Below are 10,745 nucleotides of genomic sequence, written 5' to 3'. Positions count from 1 at the left end.
GCAGTGTATGATTAATATGAGACATGGCATTTGCTAGGTGCAAGTTTGTAGGCAAAAGGCGGCTTTGGGCCTATGGTTCCCAAAGCTCTTCACCACTGACAAAAGGGATTTGGGATCCAGAAGCAGATTAGCACCATTTTTTACGACTACTTTTAAAGATCAAATTTTACATTTGCATAGATAACAGGAATACAATAATCATTGGAAAATAGTTTTTAAATTGTAAACTGAGATAAATCATAGAGAAACTCACCCAGTCCCACCTTTCAGTCTTTTCCCAACATAGTTAACAAGTTCTTTTTTAAAGGCCTCAATTGAAACTGCTTCCATCACACTTCCAGGCTGCAAATCCTAACCATTCACTGGATAAAAACATTTTTCCTCATATTGCAATTACTTCTGTTGGCCATTGTCTGTAATTACTGCTCTCAGATTCTGGATCCTTCTGCCAATGAAAGCATTTTCTCTATTTCTACTCCTCCGGATTTTCAACACCATTCTCAAATCTCCTCTTAATCTTCTCTTCTCCAAGGAAAACAGCCTCAATTTCTCCAAACTATCCATATAACTGGCATTCCTCACTCTGTAAGCATGCTTCTGAATCCTTTCTGTATCAAAAATGTTGTCACATCCTTCCTAGGCAGGACCAGTGTTTAATAGTGGTTTATCATAATTTCCTTGTTTTTGTACTCTAATTCCCTATTCATAAAACCCAAGACCCCACATGTTTTATTAACTGCTTTCCCAACCTGCCTGCCTGCCTCGTCAATGATTTATGTACATGTACTCGAAGGTCCCCCTGCTCTGTGTATGCTTTAGAATTATATCCTTTATTTTGTATGTTATATTTGTATTCACCTCCCCTCATTCTTCCTACCAAATGAATTGCTTCACACTTTTCCGTTTTATGTTTCATTAGCCGCTTTTCTGTCCATTCCACCAGCCGATGTCTTCTTGAAGTTTAACACTATCATCCTCACCATTCACAATACTTCCAAGTTGTGCGACAGCCACAAGTTTCAAAATTGGTGCCATGCACAACTAAGTCTGGGACATGAACCTTCTTCTTAGGCAGTCAGTCAGAGTCACGGATGAGTTAAATTTGTTTATCTCGCAAGGGGATTTCTAATTGCAAGGCCAACCCTACGGAGGTGGCAATCTTCTTCTGGTTTACCTTTCTAGAAGGAGGTGTCACTACCACCTTATTCTGTGAGCTGGTTTTCCCCTACCCTTCCAGTCTCACTTTGAACGGCAATGCCAAAATGCCTAAGCACTCAGGCACCGATAGCTGTATGCCTTTCCAGTCTGTCACTGTTGGGGTTGTCCACAAGGGTCCAGATGTTCCGGATCCCGAACTTCAGTGTAACGGGTGGAAGATATCTGTGCTGTACTTCTTTTAACATTGGGTTGCCATTGCATACCAGCTACCTCATGGAGCAAGGCCTTGGCCCAGTGGCATGGGGATTCAAGACAACTGAACAGCATGGACCTGAGACATAGAAGCACACAAATTCTTATTCTCTCCCTTTCTCCTTCCCACAAGATCTCTCTCTCTGGGATTTACTCTTCATCCACTGGGTCATTAATATATATCAAGAAAAGTAGAGGTCCTTACACTGGCCCTGAGGGAACCCAAGTTTCTTTCTCCAGTTCGAGAAACAACCACTCAGTTAATTTTGTATCCAAACTGTGATTGTCCTTCTATTGTATGTGTTCTAACTTTGATGATAAGCCTTTTATGTGGCACTTTATCAAATGTCTTTTAGAAGTTCACACACAGTGCATCAACCACATTACCTTCATCAATTCTCTCTGTGACCACATCAAAAAGCTCAAGCAAGTTAGTTGAACATGATTTGCCCTTAACAAATTTGTGCTGGTTTTCCTTCACTGGCCCAAGTGACCATCAATTTTGTCCTATATTATTATTTCTGAAAGCTTTCCCATCACCAAGCTAGAACTAAGGCCTGAAGTGCTAGGCCTATCAAAGAACAGTACAGTACAGGGACAAGCCCTCCCCTCCGCCCCCCCCCCACCAAATCTGCACCAACAATGACACCTTTCTGAACTAAGGCCTTTTTGGGCTCTAAGCAGTCCGTATCTATTTATTCCCTGCTTGTTCATGTTTCTGTCAGGATGCCTCAAACAATGCTATTGTATTTGTTTCTACCACCTCCTCTGGCAGCACATTCCAAGCACTAACCATCCTATGTGTAAAAAAAACTTGCCTCTCACATTTACTTTAAATTTTCCTCCTTTTACCTTAAACCTACGTCTGCTAGTAAATGACATTTCTACCCTGGGAAAAAAAGCTTTGACTATCCATTCTATCTATGCCGCTCATAATTTTCTAAACATCTATCCCGTCGCGCCTCTGTTTCTGTTGTTCAAATGAAAATAAATCAAGTCTGTCCAATCTCTCCTCATTGTTAACACTTATTAAACTAGGCAATATCCTGGTAAACCTCTTTTGTACCCTGTCCAAAGTCTCCACATCCTTCTGGCATGTGGCAATCAGAACTGTATGCAATACTCCAAATGTGGTATAACTAAAGTTCTATAAAGCAGCAATATGATTTGCCAATTTTTATACTTTATGCCCCAAATGATGATGGCAAGCATGCCATAGACCTTCTATCAACATTTTCTGAACAAATTTGTATCATCTGTGATTCTCCAGCTTCCTGGCACCACTGCTGTATCAAAAGAGGATTGTAAATTATGGTCAGTGCCTCTGCAATTTCCACCTTTACTTCCCTCCTTATTCTCGGATGAATTTCATCCAGTCCTGGTGACTGGATGAGATTCACCAGTAAATCTATCCAGCAACACAAAGGAAAAGTGAAATAAAAGCAAAAAAAACTCAGTCAGTCAAGCAGGCAGCATCAATGGAGAGAAACAGAGCTGCCAATCATGTCAGGGGGCAGTGCCAAGGGAGGGTTTCCATCATGGAGATCCATGGGAGTGGTTCCCTGTGTCTATGAACGAGGTGTTCCCCATGTGTGTGGTTGGGAGTGGGGGAGGTTTTCCATGTGCACGGGGGAAGGTCTCTGTGTCTGTGAGGGAAATTTCTGTTCCTATTTTTAATTGGGATGAAAGGTGCCCCAATCTCTGGAGGCGCGATGATGCCAGGAGAGAAAGCTCACCCACGTGACAGCATGGGTTGTCAAAGTGTTTGAAAATATGATGACGAAAGCCAGCAGTGAAGGCCACATCCCTTTTCCCACCCCAGACAACAGGTTGAAAAAAAACAGGAAATTCCGCCCGTACTCCTGAATTCTACCACCTCGCCCACCACAGAATCGGTGCGGGCAAGGGGCGGACAATGGAAATGTCCATTTCCGGTCTTGCTCAAGTGAGGCCATAAAATCCCACCCATAGTCTCCTTATTGGATGGATCATCCTCTGCCATTTTTGCCAGCTCCAGTATGATGCCACCACCATATGCATCATCCCCTGCCCTCCCCTTTAATATACCACAGAGACCATTATCTCCACCAAACTCTGGTCCATTCCTCAGTCACCCCTAATATCCCCTCACTTTCACATGACCCCTATCCATGTGAGAGCAGGAACTGCAACCTCTTTCCTTTCATCACTTCTCTTCTTATAGTCCAAGGCCCCAAACACTCCTTCCAACGCTTTGCTTATACATCTTTCAGTGTAGTTTACTGAATTCAATACTTGCAATGTGATCTCCTGTACGTGGAAGAGAATAAACACAGGCTGGGCAATTGCTTCATTGAACAACTATATTCAGTCTATAAGCACGACCCTGAACTCCCTGTCATTTCCATTCTCTACCTTCCTCCCACCCTGACCATTCTGTCCATGGCCTGCTAAACTGATCCAATAAAGCTTCACGCAAACTCAAGGAATACCACCTCACCTTGCACCTCAGCACTATCCAGCCTTCAACACTGAGTTCAAAAATTTCAAATCTTAACTTTTTAAAGAATGTTTTACTCCATCCTTAAAGTTACAAAGCTAAAGCTCAGAGTAGACCAGATGGACCCAAATCCATTTCTTGCTCCAAAAGCCAAATTTAAATCCAGTTGAATTCAATTCTTGATCCGCATAAGAAAAACAAAGAAGATTTGAGATGAGGCATCGCACCCCATCTTAGGCTTGATCTGATGCTTGATCCTAGTTAAAAGGCTGAGAAGCAATTTCAGATCTTAACCTCTACCTCCATCTTGTTCTATGTATTTTCATTTTACTGGTACAGTCTTGTCATCTTTTTTTTATCTAGGCACTTTGTGGTCATACAGCTGCTATGTAGCCATTCACACCTCATCTGGATACATCAGAGCATCTGCTGCCAACAATTACCCTTTGGACGGTTAAATTTTACAACAGGGTCAGCCTCTGTTCTGAAGTAAGGTCTAATGTCTCAAACTTGGTACATTCTGAACCTTAAATATTATAATCTCCAGTCAGCCAAAGGTCACTCCTACAGGTGCTAGCTTACAATGGCTCCACAGTAAAAACACGCAACCAAAAATACAGATTCCTTCACAGAGTACCTCAATAGTGGGCCATTCTGGGAGGTAGAGGAGGTAGTGGAGGAAGCAGAAAGGGGCCCCCCAGTGTTAGGATGTCAGGGTTTTTTGATACTATGAAATACCGAATAAAAAGGGTTCTCCACCAGACTGGGAGGACTCAGGTTTTTGCATGGCAGTCTCCCCACAGGCCAAGATGCCCTTCTTACTCAAGCAAAACACCCATGGAGGCAAGAAGTGCCCTTGGTCACTTAAGGGGAAATCTTAACGGGAAAATGCACATGATTTTATTTCTCATATGCAGAGGAAAATTGCCTCAGAAGCTGTCCTTGCCAATTTTCAATGTAATTATTTTCAATACTGGCTATGCTCTAATTTGCAGGAATAATACTGGGACTGAAAGGGTTAAAGTCTGAGAACAGATTGTTTTGTCTAAGTTTGAATCCCCCTTGTGTATAGAAGATTAAAGAACCAGCTATTTTTTTCACTGGAACTAATTTTATTTACACCTTTTCTTTGTAAACTGTTTGCTCCAGAGGGATGAATCTGGAGGAGTGAGTGGCACCGATACCAGTGCCAGAATTTTACTGGCATTTCAGCCCCAGAATAGGGGTGGACGAGGCTCACAGAATGGCATTCTCCGTTGGATAAAGAACAAAGAAAATTACAGCCAGAAACAGGCCCTTTGGCCCTCTAAGCCTGCACCGACCATGCTGCCTGACTTAACTAAAACGCCTACACTTCCGGGGATCATATCCCTCTATTCCCATCTCATTCATGTACTTGTCAAGACGTCCCTTGGCCACGGGTGGGATTTTATGAGCCTCGGGCGGTGAGTCAGTGAAGTTCCAGCACAAGTCTACCACGCTTTACAGGCTTGCAGGTGATGGAGAGCTCGCCAAGATAATGGCTGAACACTGCACAATTGGTTTCATTCTGATTAAAGGTTTTGCCATTGTACGCACCATCCAAGCTGCCAACCATCTGTAGGAGAATGACCATATCCTGAAGGTGAGTTTTGACAATGTCTGGTCTCTCCAACAGAAGCTCCTTTGTGGCCTTGCGCAGCCTCTGCAGGAGGGGCTGTGTTTGCAGTGCAGGCCTCTGTTCACATGCCTGTGCTAATGGGCACGATACAACTGCACCAGCTGTTGATGGGACATGTCGAGGAATTGATCCAGATCCATACCTCTTCATAAATTTCCTCAAAGTCCTTTCTTTCTGCTCTACTTGGTCAGCCACTTTCAGCCACTCAAGTTGGAATTGAGATGTTTAAGATTAAAGGGTTTGACTGGGTAGATGGAGACAAAATGTTTCCTCTGGTGGGGAGTTTTTATTAATATTCTTTCATAAAATCATAGAATCATTGAATCCTTGTAGTGCAGAAGGAGGCCATTTGGCCCATTGAGTCTGCATCAAGTCTCTGGCGGAGCATTTTACCCAGACTCTATCCCCGGAATCCCACGTATTTACCCCACTAATCCCCCTAACCTGCACATATTAGGACATTAAGGGGAAATTTAGCATAGCCAATCAACCTAAGCTGCATATCTTTAGATTGTGAGAGGAAACCAGAGCACCCGGAGGAAATCCATGCAGACATGGGGAAAATGTGCCAACTCCACACAGATGGTCACCAAGACCGGAATCAAACTCAGGTCCCTGGCACTGGGTTCTCACCACAGTGCCACCCCATGTCATGGGATGTGGACTTCACTAGGCTGGCATTCATTGCCCATTCCTAATTGCCCTAGAGAAGGTGGTGCCTTCTTGAATCACTCTTCCATGTGGTGTAGGTACATCAGGAAGGGAAAAGGAAGGGAGTCCAGAACAAGGGATCACAGTTTGAGGATAAGGAGTAATTCTTTCAAGGCTGAAGTAAGGAGAAATTTCTTCTCCCGGTGAATGTAGTAGAGGCCAAAAATTGTGTGATTTCAAGAAAAAGTAGACATAGCTCTTGGGATATGGGTGGCACGGTGGTACAGTGGTTAGCACTGGTGCCTCACAGCACCAAGGACCTAGGTTCAATTCCCTTTGGGTCACTTGTGGAGCTTGCATGTTCTCCCTGCGTCTGCATGGGTTTCCTCCGGGTACTCCAGTTTCCCCCCACAGTGCAAAACTATGTGGGTTAGGTGGATTGGTGATGCTAAATTGCTACTTAGTGTCAGGGGAATTAGCTAGGGATGGGATCATAGGGATAAGGTCTGGGTGGGATTGTGGTTGGTGCAGGCTCCTTGGGCTGAATGGCCTTCTTCTGCACTGTAGGGATTCTATGATTCTAAGAATTATAATTAAAATTAGATTGAAGCTATTTAAGTTTGGTATCAGAAGGCACTTCTTCACAGAAAGCATCACAGACATTTGCAGCTCTCACCTTCATAAAAAAGCTACTGAGGATATTTTAATTGAAAATGTTAAAACTGACTGTTATTAGGAAGAGTATCAAGGGTTGAAAAATTAAGATGGTTGGATGGAATAAAAATACAGATCAGTCATGATCTTGTTGAATAATGGAAGAGTTCAAGAGGCTGAATCTCCACCCCTGTTCCAGTGTTCCTTTGAGAGATTGAAATTCCACTGTGAAATATGTTTAATTCAATGGCTGACTTCTTTATATGGTGATCATTTGTTTGTTTTTTTTCCACACTGATCTATATATTTCACTCACTGCTTTTCCCAGAGCATATTGTGAATTACAAGAAGGAATTGAAGAGATATACATGGACTTATTAACCAGTCGATGATACAAATATCTCATCACAGAAATTCAACTCCAAAAATGTAGTCAGTTCACTGCAGTCTTTTCATCTAGTTTCTAGAAATGCTTTACTGTATTTAGAAATAAGCCATATCTCACTTTGATTATAAAAAAAAGGGCAGAATCTTACTACAATTTGGCAGAATGTCGGTTCCAGTGTGAAAAATGAGTGATTCTTGCCAATGTCGCCAGTGCGGTTTCTGAAACTCATGCCTTATTAGTAAAGTTTTTATGCCCATGAGGATCACTCTGATTCACCCACCCCACCACAACTTAATCGCTGCAATCAGTGGGGAGCTCAGAGTTCCTAGTCATCGTACCGGAAGTTAGGCGAGGGGATTGTCGTTAAGGGGGAGCGGGGGGTATAAAAAAGGGGTAGCAGCGTACAGCGGGCAGCGGAGTGAGTGGGAACTGAGTGAGAAGGGCTTTGGCTCGCTGGGCTTAGGAGAGAGTAGGCTTAGAGAAGGGGTGTTGCACATTCTACCTTTGGGAGCTTACAGGAGGTTGGGACATGGCAGGGAATATAGGGAGGAATGTAAGTTGCGTCCGGTGCCACATGTGGGAGTTCCTGGTGGTGTCACGTGTCCCCAAGATCCACATCTGCAGTAAATGTTTAGAACTGCAGCGCTTGAGGGCCCAGGTCAGGCAACTCGAGGGGCAGCTGGAAGATGCGTTTCTAGTCAGGGAGAACGAGGAGATAATGGCTGGGAACCATGAGCAGGAGGAGGTCTCAAGGGCTGAAGAGAAGGGAGGATGGATGACTGTGAGGAGGGGAAAGAGGAAGAAGAAGAGTAGTCAGGGTCCCCCGGCCTCCCCAGAGGCGCCCCATGGTTCGTCGACAGGGGCACAGAAAGATAGGCAGGGGGGGAGACTGACTTAGAGGGACAGAAGGGGGCTGGCAAGGTGATAGTGGTAGGGGACGGGAGGGTCCGAGGTATCGATAGGAGGTTCTGTGGACAGAGGCGTGACTCCAGGATGGTGGTCTGCCTCCCTGAAGCAGGGGTAAAGGATGTAACGGACAGGGTAGAGGGAATTTTGAAAGGGGAGGGGGCACAGGCTGAGGTCATAGTACATGTAGGGGAGGGGGACATAGGAAGGAGGAGTAGGGTAGAGGTCCGTAGGCAATTTAGGGAGTTGGGGGCCAAACTAAAGAGTAGGACCTCCAGGGTGGCACTCTCTGGGTTGTTGCCCAGTACCAGCAGGGCAAAGAATGACGAGATCATGCAGCTGAATGCATGGTTGAGGGATTGGTGTAGGGTAGAGTGCTTTACTTTTGTGGATCACTGGGAGGTGTTTAGGAGAGAAGGGCAATTGTACAGGAAGGGTGGGGAGAATTTGAACGGGAGGGGAACTAATGTCTTAGCGGGGAGGTTAGCTGGGGTGTTTATGAAGGATTTAAACTAATATGGAGGGGGGGTGGGGAGGTGGCTGGGAGAGTCGGGTGAAAGGAAAATTATCAGGGAGAAGGAGGTTCCGAGGGACACTTGTGGGTTGAACTGTGTCTGTTTCAATGCTAGGAGTGTGGCAGGGAAAACGGATGAGCTTAGGGCCTTGATGTTTGTGAGGCAGTTAGATGTGGTGGCTGTAACGGAGACGTGGTTACGGGAAGGGCAGGACTGGCAGCTGAATGTTCCTGGGTACAAGTGTTTTAGGTGTGACAGAGGAGGGTTGAAGAGAGGTGGAGGGGTGGCACTGTTAGTAAAGGAGAACATCACAGTAGTGCAGAGGGAGGACAATATAGAAGAGATAGGGATTGAGTCACTGTGGGTGGAGTTGAGGAATAAAAAGGGAGAGATTACAATGCTAGGTGTGTACTATAGGCCACCCAACAGCCCAAGGTCAGTGGAGGAAGGCATTTGCAGGGGCATTTTGGATAGGCGCAGGAAGAATAGGGTGGTTGTAGTGGGTGACTTTAATCTTCCAGGAGTGAATTGGAGGGGGCCTAGAGCTGGGGGTACGGAGGGAGAGGAGTTTGTGAAATGTGTTTTGGAAGGGTCGCTGGAGCAGTATGTAACTAGCCTGAGTAGGGGAGGGGCTATACTGGATTTAGTGTTGGGTAATGAGCCGGGGCAGGTGGTTGAGGTAGAGGTAGGCGAACATGTGGCTAACAGTGACCACAAGTCCGTCTACTTTAGGATAAAAATGGAAAGGGATGAGTACCGGCCGAACGGGAGGGTGCTGAACTGGGGAAAGGCGAGCTTTAGGAGGGAGCTGCAGGACACTGATTGGGAGGGACTGTTAGCTGGAAAGTCCACGGTTGGCAAGTGGGAGGCTCTTAAGGGCAAAATGAAATGGTTGCAGGGGAGGTATGTTCCGGTTAAGCGGAAGGATGGGAAAGGTAGGATTAGAGAGCCGTGGATTACAGGGGGTATTGAAGACTTGGTCAGGAAGAAGAGGGAGGCGTATGTTAGGTTGAAACGACTGGGTACGGAGAGTGCGCTGGAGGAATATAGAGAGAGTAGGAGGGAGCTAAAAAGGGGAATTAGAAGGGCGAAGAGAGGGCATGAAATGGCTTTGGCTGGTAGGATTAAGGAAAATCCGAAGGCATTTTATTCCTATATTAGGAGCAAGAGAGTAGTTAGAGGGAAAATTGGTCCTCTTAGGGACAAAAGTGGGGAGATATGTATTGAGTCGGAGGGAATGGGGGAGCTCCTGAATGAATACTTTGCATTGTTATTCACGAAGGAGAGGGGTTCAGAATCGTGCGGTCTGTTAGAGGGAGCTGAGGATCAGCTGCAGGAAATATCTATTACGAGGGAGGAAGTGCTAGGGCTTTTAGGTAGCGTAAGGACGGATAAAGCTCCGGGGCCTGATGGTATTTATCCCAGGCTGCTTAGGGAGGTGAAAGATGAAATTGCTGGGCCTCTGGCGCAAATCTTTGTCTCTTCTTTGGACACAGGTGAGGTCCCAGAAGACTGGAGGGTGGCAAATGTGGTACCGCTGTTCAAAAAAGGTAGTAGGGATAACCCTGGAAATTATAGACCGGTGAGTTTGACATCGGTGGTAGGGAAATTAATGGAAAAAGTACTTAGGGGTAGGATGTATGAGCATTTGGAGTGTTGCGGTCTGATTGGGGATACGCAACATGGCTTTGTTAGAGGGAGGTCTTGCCTTACGAATCTGGTGGAATTCTTTGAGGAGGTGACAAAAACGGTTGACGATGGGAGAGCCGTTGATGTCATCTATATGGATTTCAGTAAGGCGTTTGACAAAGTCCCTCATGGTAGGCTGGTAGAAAAGGTTAAGGCGCATGGGATACGAGGTCAGGTAGCTAGGTGGATCGAGAACTGGCTGGGTAATAGGAGACAGTTGTGGAGGGGACTTTGTCCGGCTGGAGGCCAGTGACGAGTGGTGTGCCGCAGGGCTCAGTACTGGGACCTCTCCTCTTTGTAGTCTACATAAATGACTTGGAAGAGAGCGTAGGTGGTGTGATCAGCAAGTTTGCTGATGACACCAAGATGGCAGGGTTGGCGGGTACCGAAGTG

At 45.5% G+C, this 10,745-nt stretch overlaps 1 pseudogene; it reads right to left on the bottom strand.

Annotated features, from left to right (window-relative positions):
* Positions 1-5,005: 5,005 nt before the first annotated feature.
* Positions 5,006-10,745, bottom strand: part of LOC145359784 (small ribosomal subunit protein uS19 pseudogene) — a 145,744-nt pseudogene continuing 140,004 nt past the window's right edge.

This window comes from Carcharhinus amblyrhynchos, chromosome 2 (genome assembly GCF_965287045.1).
Source record: "Carcharhinus amblyrhynchos chromosome 2, sCarAmb.v2.hapA, whole genome shotgun sequence".
NCBI lineage: Eukaryota > Metazoa > Chordata > Chondrichthyes > Carcharhiniformes > Carcharhinidae > Carcharhinus > Carcharhinus amblyrhynchos.
Note: the sequence above shows the minus strand (reverse complement) of the source record. Positions and strands in the feature narration are given on the sequence as shown.